Below are 18,976 nucleotides of genomic sequence, written 5' to 3' on the forward strand. Positions count from 1 at the left end.
TGGAAATGGATTAATTTAAGCTGTAAGAACAGTTAGCAAGAAGCCTGCCACGGCCATACAGTTTGTAACCAATATAAGTCTCTGTGTTTACTTGGTCGGGTCTGAGTGGCTGTGGGACTGACGGGTGACAGAGATTTGTCCTGACTGTGGGCCAGGCAGGAAAACTCAAGCTACAAATGGCGCCCAACGTGGGGCAAGAGTTTCCACCTAAAAACTGAGAAAAAAGATTCTAAAACGAAGCTAAAAAACAGCTTCCTAATTGTCTCTCTCAAATGAGCAGCAGCTGCCGGTTTGAGCTACCGGCGGGTTCCTAGCGTGCGTGCATGCTCGACCTGCAGTATGGCGGGAATGAGGCCTCTGCAAGTGGCACATTAAGCTGTGTGGTGGATTTAGCCTTTGCTAGTACAAAACAAAACAAAAAAAAAGGTTTCTGGGCTACACACTGCTTTGATAGAAGCATAGACCCACTATTTCTGAGAGTTGATGGCTCCCAGAGCTGGCGGAAAACATATCACCGCCATGTTGGGAAGCTGAGGTGGGCGGAGCCAGCAGCGCCAGTGCCCTTTCAGGCTTAGAATGCTGCAGTTTAAAGCAATAGGCTCAAGCTAATATAAAAAAATAAGCCATGTAAAGATGGCTACCACACAGAGAATCTGGATTATGTTCTCTTTGATATTCGTAACTGAAGAAAAACATTTGATTGCAAAAACTGTTGAGTTATACCAAAATGTATATTTTAAAGGTACCTTGACTTCAAAATTTGGATGTGAGGATATGTTGCTTTGGAAAGGAGGCTCTGCTTTTGTTTCCACAGAAAGCCAGAGGCTATGGATTTGTTCCAGATTAAGATACATCAGGTTTGACCAGCCAAGACTCCCTGAAAGGTCTCCGATGACACCATGGCCCAGATGATCCAACATCCAGAACCATTTCAAGGCAACTGGCTCAGACGATACACCCTCATAGACTACTCCATAATCCTAAAATATTCTTTGTGTCTCCATAAGATACAGCGGCCCCCTCCAGCAGGAAGTAGTAAGAGAAGCTACGCCCAAATTCCCAAATATACCAAGCTGACTTTGGAGATGTGTGAAGGTTAAAACCTTCCTTTTTAAGAAAAGAAAAGGGGAAGTGCTGTGGGATGGTCTGTATGTCAAATGTGTTGCTGATTGGTCAATAAATAAATCACTGATTGGTCAGTGGCCAGGCAGGAAGTATAGGCGGGACAAGGAGGAGAATAGAGCTGGGAAGTGGAAGGCTGAGTCAGAGACACACTGCCAGCCGCCACGATGAGAAACAGCATGTAAAGATGCCGGTAAGCCATGAGCCATGTGGCAAGGTATAGATTAATGGAAATGGGTTAGTTTAAGCTGTAAGAACAGTTAGCAAGAAGCCTGCCACGGCCATACAGTTTGTAACCAATATAAGTCTCTGTGTTTACTTGGTCGGGTCTGAGTGGCTGTGGGACTGACGGGTGACAGAGATTTGTCCTGACTGTGGACCAGTCAGGAAAACTCAAGCTACAAAAGACAATCCTGTAAATAAATTGAATGAACATAAACTATTTGGTAAATTAAGTTATATTGTTCTTATCTTTCTTTTTTACCATAGACTGAGTAAGACCTTACCCCAACACACACAAATCCAGAAACCATGTTTCACCATCCAGTCTTCTATCAAACACTAAACAAGATGCTTCCAATATCTGCTTCACTTATTTTAAACTATGTCTTCTCTTCCAGTAGTTTCAAATATTTTGAACACATAAACCAGGAACTCCTATTATGAAATTCACAACTTCCTCCCAGACTGGAGTCCCACAAGGTAGCTGGTGTCTACAGCTGGGCTAAAAGGGTATGCTCACAGTCTGACATATCCTTTCACTTGGGCATACACATCCCTGGACTCATATTACATACAGGAAACACAGCTGAGCCTTGGCAAGACTGGAGGGAACTGCGAAGGGAGGCAAGGCTTATATATACAAGAATGTTCTGCACTCTGCATGTGTTCATCTAAGTGGTTTCATATTCAATGTCACATTAAATCGCAAGGCTATTGTCAGTGGACACTGATAACAATACTGAGTATGTAGACACAACACTGAAGTTCATGAAAGAGGGGGTCACCAGACATCTCCCCAGCTTGTTGGCGAAGACTGAGTGTCAATCTTGGACTCTAATTTCATCTTAATGTTTACCTTCATCACAATGACTGTTCTGGCTATTACCCAACAATTCTCACCTGTAAGAACCTAGGGTCTATGTTTCCAGACTATTCCTCTGGCATGCTGCAAGCTTTACCAGTGAATTTTGTCATCAACAAATCTGATTTAAAACAAATAAACACACTTCTGAAAATTGCTACTACTTCTTAATAACTAAGAGACTAATCTGCTTTTTAAAAAAATAATTCCTTCATCTCTATGTACAGAGCTAGTCCAGCTCAGATATTTGAAAAAGTAACTGGAAATTTTTAAATGAACAAACTATTTCTTTCAATTTTTTTCAAAAAAAAGCTTTGCTCAATATTTATTCCATACTGTCCTTTCTATCAACTAAAATTGCTAAATCCAAAATATGGCTCTCCCATAATGTGCATATATATGTTTCTCAATAAACTTGTTGATATAAAAACTTAATCTTTTATAAATGATAGTTTTATTTCTTGCAAGCTGCATTTATATGCTGCATATTGATCATATCCATCCACCACTACCCACCCATACACGTAGGCAGCATTAGCTGACTCAATGGTTATTAATAACAATAAAAAAACAAGATGTGATGTTGAGAGGGAGATGGGGGTGTGGTGCTTTTAAATACATTATAACGATTAATACTAGTATAAGAGGTATTATTCTGGGTAAAAAAAAAAACTTCAAAAATAATTTTGACTTACCCCTTCTTTAGATGAATCATGAAATTGCAGAATGATGTCATTGAAATCAAACTTCCAATAATAACACACACTTCCAACAGTTACACAGACATCAAGTGGGAGAAACTTCAGTTTATCTATTCAATAGTTCTCTTTTACTGATGAGGAAATTGAGGGTTAGTGGGCAAAGCAAGTTTTTCTCAGCTATGTTTACTGGTGCCCAGGCCTTCTTTCTTCTCACAATATCACCTTGTATAACTCAATGAACAACAAAGGTGAAGGATTTGAATAACATTGAAAGGTCCTTGATAATCTTGTGATACAAGAAAAAAATAATTCCATTTGTAATTTTGAAGAAACATTCCATTGCATACATTGAATAAGCCAACCCAACGTTCTGTCCAATAGGAAGATGATAGAATTGTAGCTGCTTAGCCATGGCCCTCATCTTCCTTTCTCTCAGTTCTCATTAACAGGCAGAGTCAACAATACTTGAGGAGGCCGGGCGGTGGTGGCGCATGCCTTTAATCCCAGCACTCGGGAGGCAGAGGCCGGCAGATCTCTGTGAGTTCGAGGCCAGCCTGGGCTACCAAGTGAGTTCCAGGAAAGGCGCAAAACTACACAGAGAAACCCTGTCTCAAAAAACAAAAAACAAAAAAAACAAAAACAAAAACAAAAAAAAAAAAAAACAATACTTGAGGAAAACTGAGCTGATTTTCCTTTTCCCTTCATGGTCAAGGACACTATCTATGTCATCATCCCTTTATCTCTGAAGTAATGACAAGACGATCATTTCTCACTCCATCATAAAATATAACATAATGTTAAGGGGTGACATTGATCTATTATATTAAAATTCATATATTGAAACCTTAAAATGCATTCTTAAGTCATTAAGAGATTAAATTAAAAACAAAAGACATCAAGTACAAGGATTTCCGCTATATTCAATATAGTGCTTGAGTCTTAGCTATAGCAATAAGACAAGAGAAGGGAATAAAGTTAAACAAACAGGAAAAGAGGGTGTGAAAATATACTTTCATACAAGTGACATGACCATACACATAAGAGACCTTCAAGGTGCCACCAAAAAATCCTTAAGGTGACAAATACTTTTAACAAAGTGGCAGGATTCACAACGACACAAACTCAACACATAAAAATCACGAGTCTTCCTATATTCCAGTGGCAAACATGCCAAGAAAGAAATTAGGGGAACAAGCCCACTCACAATAAATAAATAAAATGAAATAAAATAAATAAATAAAATGGGAATAAGTCCAATCAAAGGTATGGAATTATTTTTTCAAAACAAATGGGTCAAGGACCTCAATATAAAACCTACCACCTTAAGACTGCTAGAGGAAAAAGAAGGGAGTATCCTTCAACACACAGGCACAGGCAAGGACTTTCTAAATAGGACTCCGGTAGCACAAAAAATAGGGCCCATAACTGACAAATGGGACCTCACAAAACAAAGAGTTTCTGTACATCAAGGAAACTCCCAATCATGAGAGTAGGCCGAGAGAATGGCAGACAATCTTGCCAGCTATACATCAGAGGCTCTAGGATTTACAAAGGACTTGAGAAGCTAATCATCCAAGAAACAAACCACCTAATTAAGAAATGGGATACTGAACAGAACAGACAGTGCTCAAAAGAGGTAAAAATGGCTAAGAAACACTTTTAAATGTGTTCATAATCCTTAGCCATCAGAGAAATATGGATTAAAACTACTTTAAGATTCCATCTCTCCCAGCCACAATGTCCATCATGAAGGTTACAAATGATAACAAATACTGGCTTAAATGTGGGTAAAGAGGGACCTTTATACACTGTTGATGGGAGTGTAAAATGATATAGACACTTTGGAAATTAATATGAATATTTTGTTTTAAGAAAAGAACAAAGGAAGAAAGGGGGAAGGAGAGAGAGAAGGAAGGAAGGGTACTACCAAGAAATAGAACTACTATAAGACATAGCTATAACACTCTTGAGAGGGTACACAAAAGATTGTATATCTTACTAAAGAGATACATTGCTGCTCTATTCACAATAGCTAAGAAATGGAGTCAGCCTAAATATCCATCAAGAGATGAACAGATAATAAAAACATGGTACCTACCTATACACAATGGGATTTTATTCAGTCATAAAAAATGAAATAATGAAATGTTCAGGAAGTGGATAGGATTTAGGGAAAACATGCTTAGTGATGTAACCCAGGACAAACAGTGAAACTCTGTATGTTCTCGCTCACGTGTAGATCATAACTTTGAATTTATTGATTTGTTTATTTAAGCTGGAATGTCTATAGAGACTTAGAAACCAGAAAGGAGCTTGCGGGTGCAGCCAGCAGCCTTAAGGAAGGTAGGGCTGGCAGAACACACGTGTTATAAAAATAGAAAGGAATGCTTGGAGTGGGCAAGTTTGAAGAGAGATGGAGGAAGGGAGGATATGGATGCAAGAAGGGTTAACCAAACTAATGATGCATGAGGGATTCACATGGAAACTCACTACTTTTTAAGCTGAATAATAATAATAATAATAATAATAATAATAATAATAAAGATATTGAGGGACTAGATAAACAGTGTAGGAGCTACCAGCACTTGCTGCTTGTGCAGAGGACTGGAATCTGGTTTCCAGCACCCATGTCAAGTGACTCCCAATGGTCTGTGACTCCATATCCAGGAAAACCAATGCCTTCTTCTGGCTTCTGTATAGACCTACACTCATTTGTACCTACATATACACAGACACACATAATTGAAAATAAAATATTTTAAAATACTCCTTTGAATGTAAGTGCCATGCATAGGTGAATAATTCTGATCCCAGAAGCCAAGGGTTATTAAATGAAACTCCCAGTGCCAGGTGTGAGACATCTCCCTAGGCATTGTTGACCAAGAGGGGCACAGTGGCCTCCAAAACTGTACAGGTGATGGCCACTACCATTGGTTGCCACCAAAACAGGATAGTAAGATCCTCTTGCTGAAGATACCACGCACATTGGCTGAAGAATACAAAGAAACCAAGCTGAAACCGGGCTGGAAGCCTCCTTCCTACTGACTAGTTTCCATGGTGCCAGAAGTTGCTATGCAGGAAGCTGGAGGAGGAGATCAGTAAGCAGCAGCCTTCCCCAGCTTTCAACCCTGCATGCTACAAGGCCAGCTACAAAGCAAGAGGTGCTTAATAGTACAATAGTGGTGTGGCTATTTATGGGGGTAACAAACTGATTTCTGATCACTCTTGAGCCCTGCTCCATTAAAAGGGAGCTCATGTCTGGTACTGTGGACTTGGTCAAAGTCTTAGGCTAGACAGGTCATAGGCATGAGGAGAGACTGTACTATTTTGTTTTGAGGAATAAACATGTTGTCAAACAGCCTCTTAAATATCTGTGTTTACAACCATGGACTGGTGTTGTCCTTGGCCTTAATTTAAAAACTGTCCCTTTTCAGTGAGCAGTAATTAATGTACAGATTTGAGGCTCGCTGAGGTGCTAAAAATAAGTGACTGTTGTGTGTGCAGCATTGATGAGGACACATCACTCTGTACAAAGTTTGGGGAACACTGTAAACGGAAGTTTCTGTCCTGTCAGCAACTCCCAAATACCCAGCAGCTGCTTCCCAAATAATTGACTTGGAGGCTTAATATTACTTATAAGTGCTCAGCTGGTAGCTCAGGCTTATTACTAACTAGCTCTTACATTTAAATTAACCCATAATTCTTATCTATATTTAGCCATGTGGTTCATGGCTTATTACCTCATTTTCTACATGTCTTGCTTCCTCAGTGGCTGGCTGGCATCTGCCCTGACTCTGCCCTTCTTCATCTCCATTCTCAGTTTGATTGTACTGCCTAACCTTATCTTGCCTCACCACTGGCCAAAACTGCTTTATTATCAACCAATGATAGCAACACACATTTGCAGTATACAGAAGGACCTCCCATAGCAGAACACTGCAAAATAGGGAACAGAAGTAATCTAAGAACTGAATAAAGAGTAAGGCAATGAAATGTTGTCATACAGGTATGACATGGCCATGGTAGTTATGAAATCAAAACTATGGATGCCTGCATAGGGACTACACAAGAATGAGCCTGTAAACTTTCAGTCACGGATGGAGAGCGGAGCACGTGGGTGTCCCACACAGAGAAGAGCAAATGGCAGTCAAGGGCTTCTGGAAAAAAAAGAAGTCATTATCTTGAGTGATAAAGCCACTGGTGACTTACTCATGCTCCTGCAGAGAGCTCCAAATTTATGCCCACATAAGTGGCCCTGGTTAAGCCCAGTGGACCTCAAAGCAAACCACCACCACCCCCCCCCCCCCGCAAAAAAAAAAAAAACATAAAAATGAGATGGAGACTTGGTAGAAGGAAGGACTATGTTGGGGAGAGATTGGGAGGAGTACAAGAGAGGGAGAAAGGATGTGTGTGACCAAAATGTATTATATATGTATATGAAGCAGTCAAAAAGAAAAAAAACAAATTAAAAAGTATAAAATAGCTCTATTGATACTTTTACACAGTAAGAGAAAGTTTCACCATCCTCTACTTCATTGTTCTTTGATCAGGGGTACTGACAAACAAGGAGAAACTGCTCTGGCTCACTTTCACATAGCTCTCTGGTGATGCTACCGCCAATGCTGAGAGCCTGCAATGCTGCCAACATCACAGTTGTTGCCATCAATCCACACAGGGGTGTCAAGGGCTCTACCATGCCACAGCAGCAAGCATACTTGTATTCTGGCTCTTCATATCATGTGAAGATTCTATGAAAGACAACTCAATTCATATTCATAGTCATGATGGCAGAGGCTGAGTTGGAAATCAGTCAGAATGAGAAGGCAACCCTCGTAACTTGTGGATTATTACTCTTCATGAACAAAAACCTAAGTATCCCGCCTGTCTCTTCCCTTGGGGTATGTCTCTTCCTGAGAGACTCCTTAAGAGTCTTTGAAAACAGTCCTTGAAATGTGTCAAACTACCAGCTTTTTATATGTGGCTGAAGCTTGAACCCAGGCTTAGTTTGGGTTCTCCACAATGTAACAAAATTATATATAGTGTAATACACATGCATGCCCACACATACACATTTAGGTATATAAAAGTCATGCCATGCCTATGCAGCTCAAAGTTTTAAGAATATCATTCCACATTGATCTGAATGATAAAGTACCAAGAGCATAAGGTTCTTGACCTTGAGGAGCTTGCAGTCTCCAGGCAGCCAACCTTACAAAGGCAGCAGCCAAAATGCACTTAAGGCTTCTATAGACCTGCTGTCAGATGAAAACTGCACTAAGTCTCAGATGGCCTTGAAATCCCTTCTGATACACTTTCATCAATCAGCACAGTTATAAAAATATGAGCTTATTACCAAAAAAGAATCATTCTCAGCTATTTGAAATTTCAGGAAAAGTGAAAAAATAAAACTTATCCTAATTATCCTTATAATGACCTTTAAGATAAGATTGTGGGAACCAGAGGAGTCAAGGACACCAGGAGAACACAGCCCACAGAATCAACTAAGCAGGACTCACAGGGGCTCACAGAGACAGAAGTGACTATTAGGGAGCCTGTATGGGTCTGACCTAGGTCCTTTGCATATATATTATGGTTGTGTAGCTTGGGGGTTTTGCGGGACTCCTAACAGTGGAAGTAGGAATATCTCTGACTCCTTTGCCTGCTCTTGGGACCCTTTTCCTCCTACCAGGTTACTTCATCCAGCCTTAATAAGAAAGTTTATACCTAGTCTTATTACATCTTGTTATGCAATGTTCAGTTGATATCCCTAGGAGTCCTGTTCTTTTCTGAAGAGAAATGAAGGAGGAGTGGATCTGGAGGAGAGTGGATATGTGGGGGAACTGGGAGGAGTAGCAATAAGGGAAACTGCAATCAGAATGTACTGTATGAGAGAAGAATAAATAAAAAGAAAAGAGGAAAAAAGAGATTGTACGGTTTGGCAAATAGGGATGTCCTGAACAAATACATTCATCGATTTGCATGTTAATATCTGTGACATGGATGATCTATGATGCTTCTACCTTGCATAAAAGCTGTATTTTTCTAGCAAAATAATAAATAAAAATGAAGTCTAGTAACTCATGCCTCTAAATTCCCTTAGGTATTGGCATCTTGGACTAGCAATTTTCTGCTGTGTTTATTATCTTTATGAACAACATTGCATAAGCATCATTGAAATCAAGTATGTGTATATATCTTTGCTTCTAATAAATTCCTAGAATAAAATTACCTGCCTGAAAGCACATTATTGAATATTTGGGTCTCAGTATCTGTTATGCTTCAGGAAAGCTACAGGAATGTACATTCCTGTGTTCTTCTGAATATTAGACTGCATATTTCATAGAAAATTTTTTAAATAAAGACTATGAGAAATACTAATTTCCTGGGAAAATATGTACAAAGAAGGAAATGCCAGATAAAAAGGTAAAAAAAAAAAAAAGATACTATGAATAATGGGTTCTGGGCTTAAACCTCTTTGAGGTCTTGGGGGGCAGGTAACTCAGTGTGGCTTTGACCCCCATCACTGGAGAAAAGGGGTTTTAATAAAACTTTGAATCAGGCAGTGCTGCTTTCTGTGTTTGAGTTCTTTTGAACATCCTACACACTCACATATGCACCAGGATGCTTTCTATCTCTCCTCCTCCTCATCCCTTCCTATCAGAATCCACACTGGAAGTCTATGGCACAATGAGATGGGTTACCATATGCACATCACGACCACACAAACCACAATTTTCAAACCTCTAAAATGGGATCATTTTAGTTATGCTACCCACATTTTTTTTCATTCGTATTAGTTCTTTGAGAATATTTTATAATGCATTTTGGTCATTTCCATACCTTCTCCCAATGTTCCAGGATCCATCCCCTTCCCCACCCACCCCACTTGTGTTCTCTTTTGTTTTCTTAACATACAATATATGTTTATGCTGATCATATGCCCTTGGGTGTGTTGCCTTCACTCAAGGGTAATCTACCCACCAAAGGGGCCACACCCTTACAGAGGTGACTACCTTTCTCCCAGAAGCTAGCAACTGACAGTAGCTCTGGATGAACAAATCCCAACTCAGAAATAAAAATAACAATAATAACATACCACCACCAAAAAGTGCAGATCCAATAGTAACAGCCCCTACTGAAAAGGCATGGAATAACTTCTAAAGACCATAGAGAACGGTTATAGGCACCGTCAAGCAACTCGAAGAAGACAAAGAGGTGGATGAAATAGGCAAGTCAAGCTAAGACACGAAAATGAAATTTGAATTTTTAAGATCTACATATTTTGGCATGCCACGTGGCATAGTTCACACAAGGGTTTCCCACAGTGCTGTGAAGGCCATGCTGCTTGACCAAAACCTAAGTGGTAATCATCTATAAAGAACGGAAATTTACTTTCTCGCAGCCCTGAGGTTTGGAGTTCAAGATCAAGGCATTGAATGTTTTCTGTCTGGTAAAGGCTTGGCTTATTTTTTAGTAGAGATGGTGACTCCCATGTGTCCTCACATAAAGGAATGAATAAATGGCAAAAAATAAAGGGGGGACAGTTGTTCTGTCCTTACACACAGAAGAACGAGATCTTAATCTCACTCATTAAGTCTCCAACCACATAACTTAATTACTCTTACCCCCAAAGAACCCCAGTCCCCAATAATACCACATTGGCTAGTTTTAACATATTAATTGAAGGGGACACATTCTGACTGTAACATCTCCTGATCCAGAATAAGAATATTATACAACAGCCCAGGCCTGATGGCACACACTTTAATCTTAGCAGCCAGATGGCTAAAAGAGGAGGATGTTGGAGGCAAAGCCAGTCTGGGATATACAAGGAGTTCTAGGCCAGCCTCAGCTACATATCAATGCTCTACCTCAAGGAACAAACAAAAATCTAAAATTAGAGTTTTAAAAGTGCCACAAAACACTCATCACCTGTTGATTGCAAAGAATCTTCAACATGAATAAAACATTGAGAAAAAGCTCTAAAAATAAGTTGGCGCAGGTGGGAAGATGGCTCAGTGGTTAAGAGCATGTGCTGCTCTTGCAGAGGACCTGAGTTTGGTTCCTAGTTCCTATACCAGAAAGACTCAAACTGCTGGTATCTCCAGATCCAGGGGACCTGACACCCTTTTCTGGCCTCTGAAGGCACCTGCACTCACATGTATCTACCTACCTACCTACCTACCTACCTACACACACACACACACACACACACACACACACACACACACACACACACACACCAAAAATAAATTAATTAATTAAGTTTTTAAAAATAAGTTAAAGAGCTTCTGGTCCAAGATATCAGATGGATGAAGCAGGTATCTCTTGGCCACTCAAAGTAGGTTTTAAAATTAAACTTACAACCAAAAGAGACCTGGCAGGAGAGGAGAATCAGTATGGAAAATGTGCTGGAATTTTCTGGTGAGGAAATAGAATGAGCTGTGGGATGAAGCTGAGTTGAAGAAAAAGACCCTAATGGGTGCTGTATAAACCCTGAGGTTGCCACAGTCAGGGAAAGAAAATCCCACAGAGCCTCCATGATGATGCTAAACTTATAAGAGAGTTCTGTGGAAGTCTGGGGGAGCACCTCATTCTGCATTCTGTACCTCAGATAGTCGCAGCAGTAGCCAGAAAATGAATAAACTACAGACTGCCCAGCTGTATGGATGAATGAATGCATTTAGACTGAGGAATGAATGCATGCAGATGGGTAGGTGAGTGGGTGGGTGGGTGGGTGGATGGACAGACGGATGGATAAATGGGTGGTGGAGGGATGTACCTACAGGGGAACAGAGCAGACAGCCTGACAAAATCTGCAGGAATTTCCAGCTGATTCTGAAGCTAAGCTCAACTGAAAAAAATAAACAAAGTCAGAATGGTAAAGATTTTATTTCACTTCCCACAGGCTAAAGAGAACCCCACTCCCTGCAATAAGCTTGTTAATTCATGCTGACATTTGCTGCCTTCAGCCTCACACTATGGCATGATGTCCCCAGAGAAATTAGAACAGGCTTGGAAACGCAATCCTACTAGCTCTGATCTTCTAAGATGAAGGTTATCAAGTCTGTACTTACACCATGAGGCAATCCCTGGATCTCTGTTTCCTGGTATTTACAAAGGCACAGGGCCTGTTTTGGAGAACAAGTTGGGGAGGTGGGAGTCTGTTCCCCAGAGGTTACCCATGCAAGGAAACGCCCATTAACTCAGAAAGCTCATGAAAGGAGCCTTGGGAAATGTTTAGGTAGAAAGTACTTGCAACAGGCCAGCAATTAAACCACAGCTATCCTCCCAAAAAGTCTCTGAAAATCATCTTGTTTTTATGAAGGTCATGTAGCAATGTAATTCCATCCCAGAGATAGTCTATTCCTCATCCCCCCTGTCCCCTACCGGGAATCGTGCTTGGGGCTGAACTTATACATAGTTGTAATTCCCACGATGAAGACTTGCAACATATTTCCCCCCTCATACTGTGTGCTCTAAATGTCACTTTGAAAGCTGAGTTAACAGCCTGCAATCCATCCGCCTCGCTTCTGTATTCGCCATCACACACAGCTACATCAAAAGAGCCATTCAAACAGCGCATCCCCGACTTACATTATCAGCAGACACTGCTTTAATTAGCAGTGGTTCTCAAGAGGCTGGATGGCTTCAAGAACTGGATTTGAACCAGAAAGCAGCAATCTGGATCCTTATCAGTTTCACTTCTTAACTTCCCCTGGGTTCTACCAGTCACCAGCCCTCGCTTTTGTCAACCGGGGGTGAAAAAAAGAACGCGAAAACACTGGCTAGGATTTCGCCACTCTTGAGCTCCTACGTTTTTTTCTCAACCTGCTGTGATGCCGAGGGGCTAAAATTAAAGCAGAGAGCGAGAGCAAACTGAGATATCTGTGTCAGGTGCTCCGCAGGGGGTGGTGGAAACCACAAAACAGACTGAGTCACAGGAGAAGGGGCCATTTTGGAAATGACATTTTAAAACAGGTATCTATATGTTCTATGTTTTCATTACTGATGAACCCACAACGTTGTAACATTATGAGAAAACACTATTTTGTTTTGATCTTTCTATACAAATACCTAGACTCTTGATTTTTCTTCACTTATTCCACGACATTCTCCCATGATCAAATTCCTGAATTGTTGTTGTTTCTCAGTTTAAAAAAAAATCGCAAAAATGTGCCATTTAACACATGCGTACTGAACTACGAATTCCAAACATTAAAAAGGCTTCATCTAGTAGCAATAACTTCTACCAACACATTTTACATATAAAAAAAAATAAGCTTTCTCAAGATTGCTTATGTTTGCAAAGGATTTACTGAATCCACAGCCAGAGGACGTTTTTCATACACATAAAATGCTACACAGATCAACATTCCTTGAAAAAACAACCTAACCTCTCACTTTGTAGATAAGGAAACCACAGGGGAAGTAATTTGTCAAAGGTCACATAAATACATTTTTTTTTTCTAATGCTGGGCTCCTTGAGGAGGATACCCACCGGTGTTAGCAGCCACTTAGAAGTCCTCATTGCCCTCAACACACCTGCACCCCAGAGTCACATGCTGGTACTTAATGTGGATTTTGTAGACAGGTAAGGGTGGGACCAAAACATCTGGTTCATCATTCTCCTAGTCTCACTCACCTTCCTTGACAGGTGCACAGTAGGACTTCAGTTCCCACTGCCTTCCCAGCATCTTACCACCCTCTCTTCTTTACTTAATGGGCATGGATTCTTCAAGACCGTTTATTATTTATTTGTTACTGGCTTTAAAAGAGAAAGGACTAGAAATATGTCAGGGTAGGCTTGTTCTTATGAAAAAGGAAATGTTTGGAAAAAGCAACTCTTGGTTTCTACCAAACTGTGTGCAGCTGTACCTCTTCACCTGAGGTAAAGCCAGGATTCCCTGATGCTCAGAAGAGAGATGGAAAGCCCCCACAAACCCCGTTCAGAAAACACTGTCTTAACCAGTAAACTCTCCAGCACCTGATGCAGAAGGAACAATCCTACAACCTCTTTAATGGATTCTCAAAGAGGTTTTGTTTCCTGAGGAATAAAAAGAAATAAATTACTAAGTAACAGTAAATAAGTTAGCCACATCATTCCATAAGATTCAGAAGTGATGCTGAGTCCAGAAACCCAGAGAAACATGTCCTGAAGTTCCTCTGTGTACACTCTAGCTGAGGGATGGATGGTTACTGAGGAACTTTCTGTAGCATTTTGCCTATCTGGGTTTTGAAAATCATTATTTTCAAAAAGTTTTTTGGCTATTGACTTATTATAGAGTGCTGGAACTCTTTGGAGAAAAAAAAAAGGCCAATAAATAAAAGATACACTGATAATTGAGCCATCCTGAAAGACATGCCAAGTGGAAGAGTTGAATGTACAGTAGGCAACTCAAATATGTTAGAGAGAGCAGCCACATTGTTAATCATGCTAGAATGCCCACCATTGCTCATCACACACACACACACACACACACACACACACACAGCAACAGCATAAGGGAATCGAAATATAGGTATAAATTAACTCACACTCACTAAGTGATCAGATAGAATGGCCACACAAGGGAACTTCATCAGTGAAATCACAGTACATGGCACAGCAGGAATCATTTGTTCTAAAACAAGTAAGTCCAGACCAATGAAAAGGAAAGTTTCATCTTCCCTATACGTTGACCACCACCAAAATTAACTGGTTAAATATCCAATAATTGTGCCACCTTACATTCAGAGATTTACCACTCTTTTGTTGTAGAAATTTTCCTGTAAGGAATACTGTATAAATCAGAAGCAATATTCATGCATATTTAACAAGTAACACAACAGAAATAACAGCAACAAAAACTTTTTATCATCTGTCTTCAGTATTGACTACTTGATGCCAATTAACTCTAAGAAGACATGGTTAAAAAGAAAAGCAAATAAGTAGATATTATGGGAAAATATGTTACTGCATAAACACTCTATAATTGTCCCATTGTTAAGACATTCTGATGAATAATTATGGACTTGCCACCACAAATCTATATGAGAAATTGGAATGTCTGTGCTGTGTCTGCTTAGAATATTTCCTAGCTACTAATATTTATGCTTATTATTTATAATCCACGTAGAATAATTAAAGCTTACTGATTGTCTTAAAGACAGAAACTTTGTCACATTCTCTCTGTCTCGTTCAAAACAGCCATTCAAAGACATATACTGGTTTGAAAATCCCTTTTCCTAGGAACATTTCCACCTGTGTTATACCCAACAAAACACAATGACATCAGGAATTATAGCAAAAACATTAACCCTATACTTTCCTCTTTGCTAACAAATTTGTTCTTATACAGTAACTAATTTTCCTTCTATTGATGGAGCTATGGCTTTTACTTAAAGAGTTAAATTTCCCTAGGTTATCACAGAATTTTAAAGCACAATCCTTCATATTTCACATTTTACTACAATGATTAATACTTTACTTTTGTTTCTTTTCATTGTATTCCAAACTAATCAAAATGAACTTCTCTCTGAAGTCAAAAAAATATTGTGCAGTAATACGTAAACTTATATGTTGTTGGATAAGTCATTTTTAAATTCAAAATAAGTCAAGCATTAAACATGAAAAGTACAATTTAAGTTTTCATCTTCTTATGTCATGTTTCCCATTGGAATTCTAATCATCAGTTGCCTTATTTACCATCTAGAGAGTTCCTTCTCCTGAAGGAAGCAATATTTACAACATTCCAAAATTGACTACAGTCTTGCTTTGCATCTAACAAGTTTTAGAATAAAATGAGTTAAAGCACACACTCTCATTGTTATTTTATTATATCATTGAACCTTCAATACATGAGACAGTGAAAATGTGTTCTGAGATACATCACAATAAAACAATAGGGCTTATTGGATTTATGCATGATATTTAGTTGGTTTTATCATCTTTTAAACCACATTACATTAGAATGCCCTAAGGTACATGGCTATTTTTGGTATGTTAGTGTATGAATTGTTTCTTTTCATTTCAAGATTTCAATTACTATAAATATAAGTAATGTTTTTGCTGATGTACTTTAGTCTAAATAAGAAGTATTTGAAGAACAGCCAGGATATTTTGTATTGGTTTTGCTTATTTACTAAGACATACTAAACAGAAACTAATACCTGTTTTTAAACTACTTCAAAATTTACTTTATGTTATAGATTTTGGTGACACATAACTTGAAGCTACTGTTACATTAGATGCAAGTTATATATAAAGTTATATATATATATATATATATATATATATATATATATATATGATCCAAAGACTAACTTACATGCTAACATATGATCTCATAATTACATTCCAGAGCACACAGTTCATCATAACACTCAACTGCCGCTGCAAACATGTTAAGACATGTCACACTCATCAATGAGCTTAAGAAACACTAAATCAAGCTCCAGTGTATCCCACAGATGTATGTTAAATACAATAGAAGTCTCAAAAAGTACAGTTCCTAGTGTTTTCTGAATGTTCTAAGAACAGCCAGAACCACTTTTGGAGGAAGTCATCAGAAAAAAATCCAGAGTTCCTAGGAACACAGTTGAGGCTGCACGGGACAGGAAAAACAAAAATCCATTCATCACTAACATCTGGGGTATGGAAATGGCCACACTGAAATATGTCACAAATTGCCCCCCCCAACCTGTACCATATTCCACAAGCCTTAGCTTTAGTGTAATCTGGCTTTGCAGGTTCAATGACAGAGACATCAGCATGCTTCATAGATGACTTCCCAAAGACTGGGAATGTACCTATAAATCCATGTGAACTGATTTTTCATTATGATGTTTGACAATTCTGTATGATGGCCACCTGATTATGAGTGACTTCACTCAGCACTGACAAATGTAGAAATCTCTGAAAGATCCAAACGTCACTATTTTTTCAGAATATTAATTACATGAAAAGAAAATAGCACTTGTCTCAAACACAAGGGTACCCACATTTAAAAAAAAAAAAAGAAAGAAAAAATACTAAAGCTTAAATCACACATCTACCCCACACATTAATAGTGGGAGACTTCACCACCACTCTCTCACCAATGGACAGGGCATCCAGATGGAAACTAAACAGAGAAATAATGGAACTAACCGATGTTATGACTCAAATGGACCTAACAGATATCTACAGAACATTTCACCCAAACACCAAAGAATATAACTTCTTTTCAGCACCCCCACGGAAACTTCTCCAAAACTGACTACATACTGGTCACAAAACAAGTCTTAACAGATACAAAAAAAATTTAAATAGCCCCTGTATCTTATCGGATCATCATGGCTTAAAGTTGGAGTTCAATAACAACAAAAACTACAGAAAGCCTGCAAACTCATGGAAACTGAACAACTCTCAACTGAATTACTAACAGGTCAAGCAAGAAATAAAGAAATTAAAGACTTTCTAGAATTCAATGAAAATGAATTCACAACATACCCAAACTTATGGAACATAATGAAAGCAGTGCTAAGAGGAAAGTTCATAGCACTAAGTTCCTGCATAAAGAATTTGGAGAAATCTCACACTAGTGACTTAACAGCACACCTGAAAGCTCTAGAAGAAAAAGAAGCAAATTCACCCAGGAGAAGTAGAAGGAAGAAAATAATCGAACTCTGGGCTGAAATCAATAAATTAGAAACAAAGAGAACAACACAAAGAATCAATGAAACAAAGAGTTGGTTCTTTGAGAAAATCAACAAGATAGACAAACCCTTATCCAAACTCATTAAAGGGCAGAGAGAGAATATCCAAATTAACAAAATCAGAAACCCAAAGGAGACATAACAACACTGAGGAAATCCAGAGAATCATCAGGTCATACTTCAAAAACCTGAACTCCACAAAATTGGAAAATGTAAAAGAAAGGGACAAATTTCTTGATAGATACCACACACCAAAATTACATCAAGACCAGATAAACAACTTAAATAGACCTATAACAAGGAGAGGTGCTTACTCCTACCACAACTTGATATGCCATGCTTTGTCGATACCCATGGGATACCTGCCCCTTTCTGAACAGAAACAAAGGAGGAGTGGATGGGGGGGGGGGGCGAGGGGAGACAGAATGGGAGGAGAGGAGGGAGGGGAAAATGGAGTTGGGATGTAAAATAAATTAACTTAATTTTTTAAAAAAGAAAAAAAGTAGCACCCAGAAATCTTTACCAAACATCAATAAATCCAAGGCAAAAACAAAAATCAACATTTAAAAGTAGATGGGGCTGAAGATACGGTTCAGTGGATAAAAGGTTTGCCAGGCTAATATGACAATTGGAGTACAGATACCCAGCACCCACACCAACGCCAGACAGGTGGGTCCCCTGTCCCTAATCTCAACACTGAATGGGGCAGCAACAGGGTTCCCTGGAGCAAGCTGGCTAGCCAGGCCAGTTGGAGTCAGCAAACTCCAGGTTTAGCTAGCGATTCCACCTCACTAAGTAAAGTGGGCCAAAAGACTCAGAAACATATCCACCATCACCTTTGACCCTCCACTTTCACGAAGACCCACGTGCACGTGCAGCCACACACATTTGAACATGTGAACGTGCATATACTCACATACACACCAAAAAACAGAAACTTCCTTCGTTCACCATAGGACAGCACATAGTCAAGACCACCACTTTAGCTTTGTCTCTAGTAGAAGAAACTGATGCCTTTCAAGATGCTGCAGGCTGGTGATTTTCTTATGTATTCATACAGATATTAACTTAAAATTGTAAATGAGATGGCATGTGTATTGCTTTATGGCATGATACACATTACAACATTGTTCATTAAAGTCTAGAGAAACACAAAATTTTAATTTAAGCAAGGTGCTGATGAGACTATTATGAGGTGCACATATTAAAGTATTTTGGTAGCAAAATGTGAACTCCTTTTAAAAAACATAATTTAAGAAATATTGCTATTCAAAATAAACATAGTAAATAATTTTCAGAACAAAGTTAACTCCATATAAAATATGTTTAAACTATTTTTAGCAATCTAACTAAATATACTGAGTTATATTGACATTGACAAAGAAAGTCA

At 39.0% G+C, this 18,976-nt stretch overlaps 1 protein-coding gene across 2 annotated transcripts in view; it reads right to left on the bottom strand.

Annotated features, from left to right (window-relative positions):
* Mlip (muscular LMNA interacting protein) overlaps positions 1-12,789 on the bottom strand; it is a 231,365-nt gene extending 218,576 nt beyond the window's left edge. Inside the window, exon 1 of one of the 2 annotated variants that reach the window (XM_052714917.1) lies at positions 12,505-12,789. The gene's annotated coding sequence lies outside the window, so the exon portion shown is untranslated. The remainder of the gene's footprint in view (positions 1-12,504) is intronic. The other variant, XM_052714916.1, reaches the window with a different exon arrangement.
* Between the last annotated feature and the right edge of the window lie 6,187 nt (positions 12,790-18,976).

This window comes from Peromyscus californicus, unplaced genomic scaffold (genome assembly GCF_007827085.1).
Source record: "Peromyscus californicus insignis strain IS unplaced genomic scaffold, ASM782708v3 Scaffold_11__1_contigs__length_118956290, whole genome shotgun sequence".
Taxonomy (NCBI): Eukaryota; Metazoa; Chordata; class Mammalia; order Rodentia; family Cricetidae; genus Peromyscus; species Peromyscus californicus.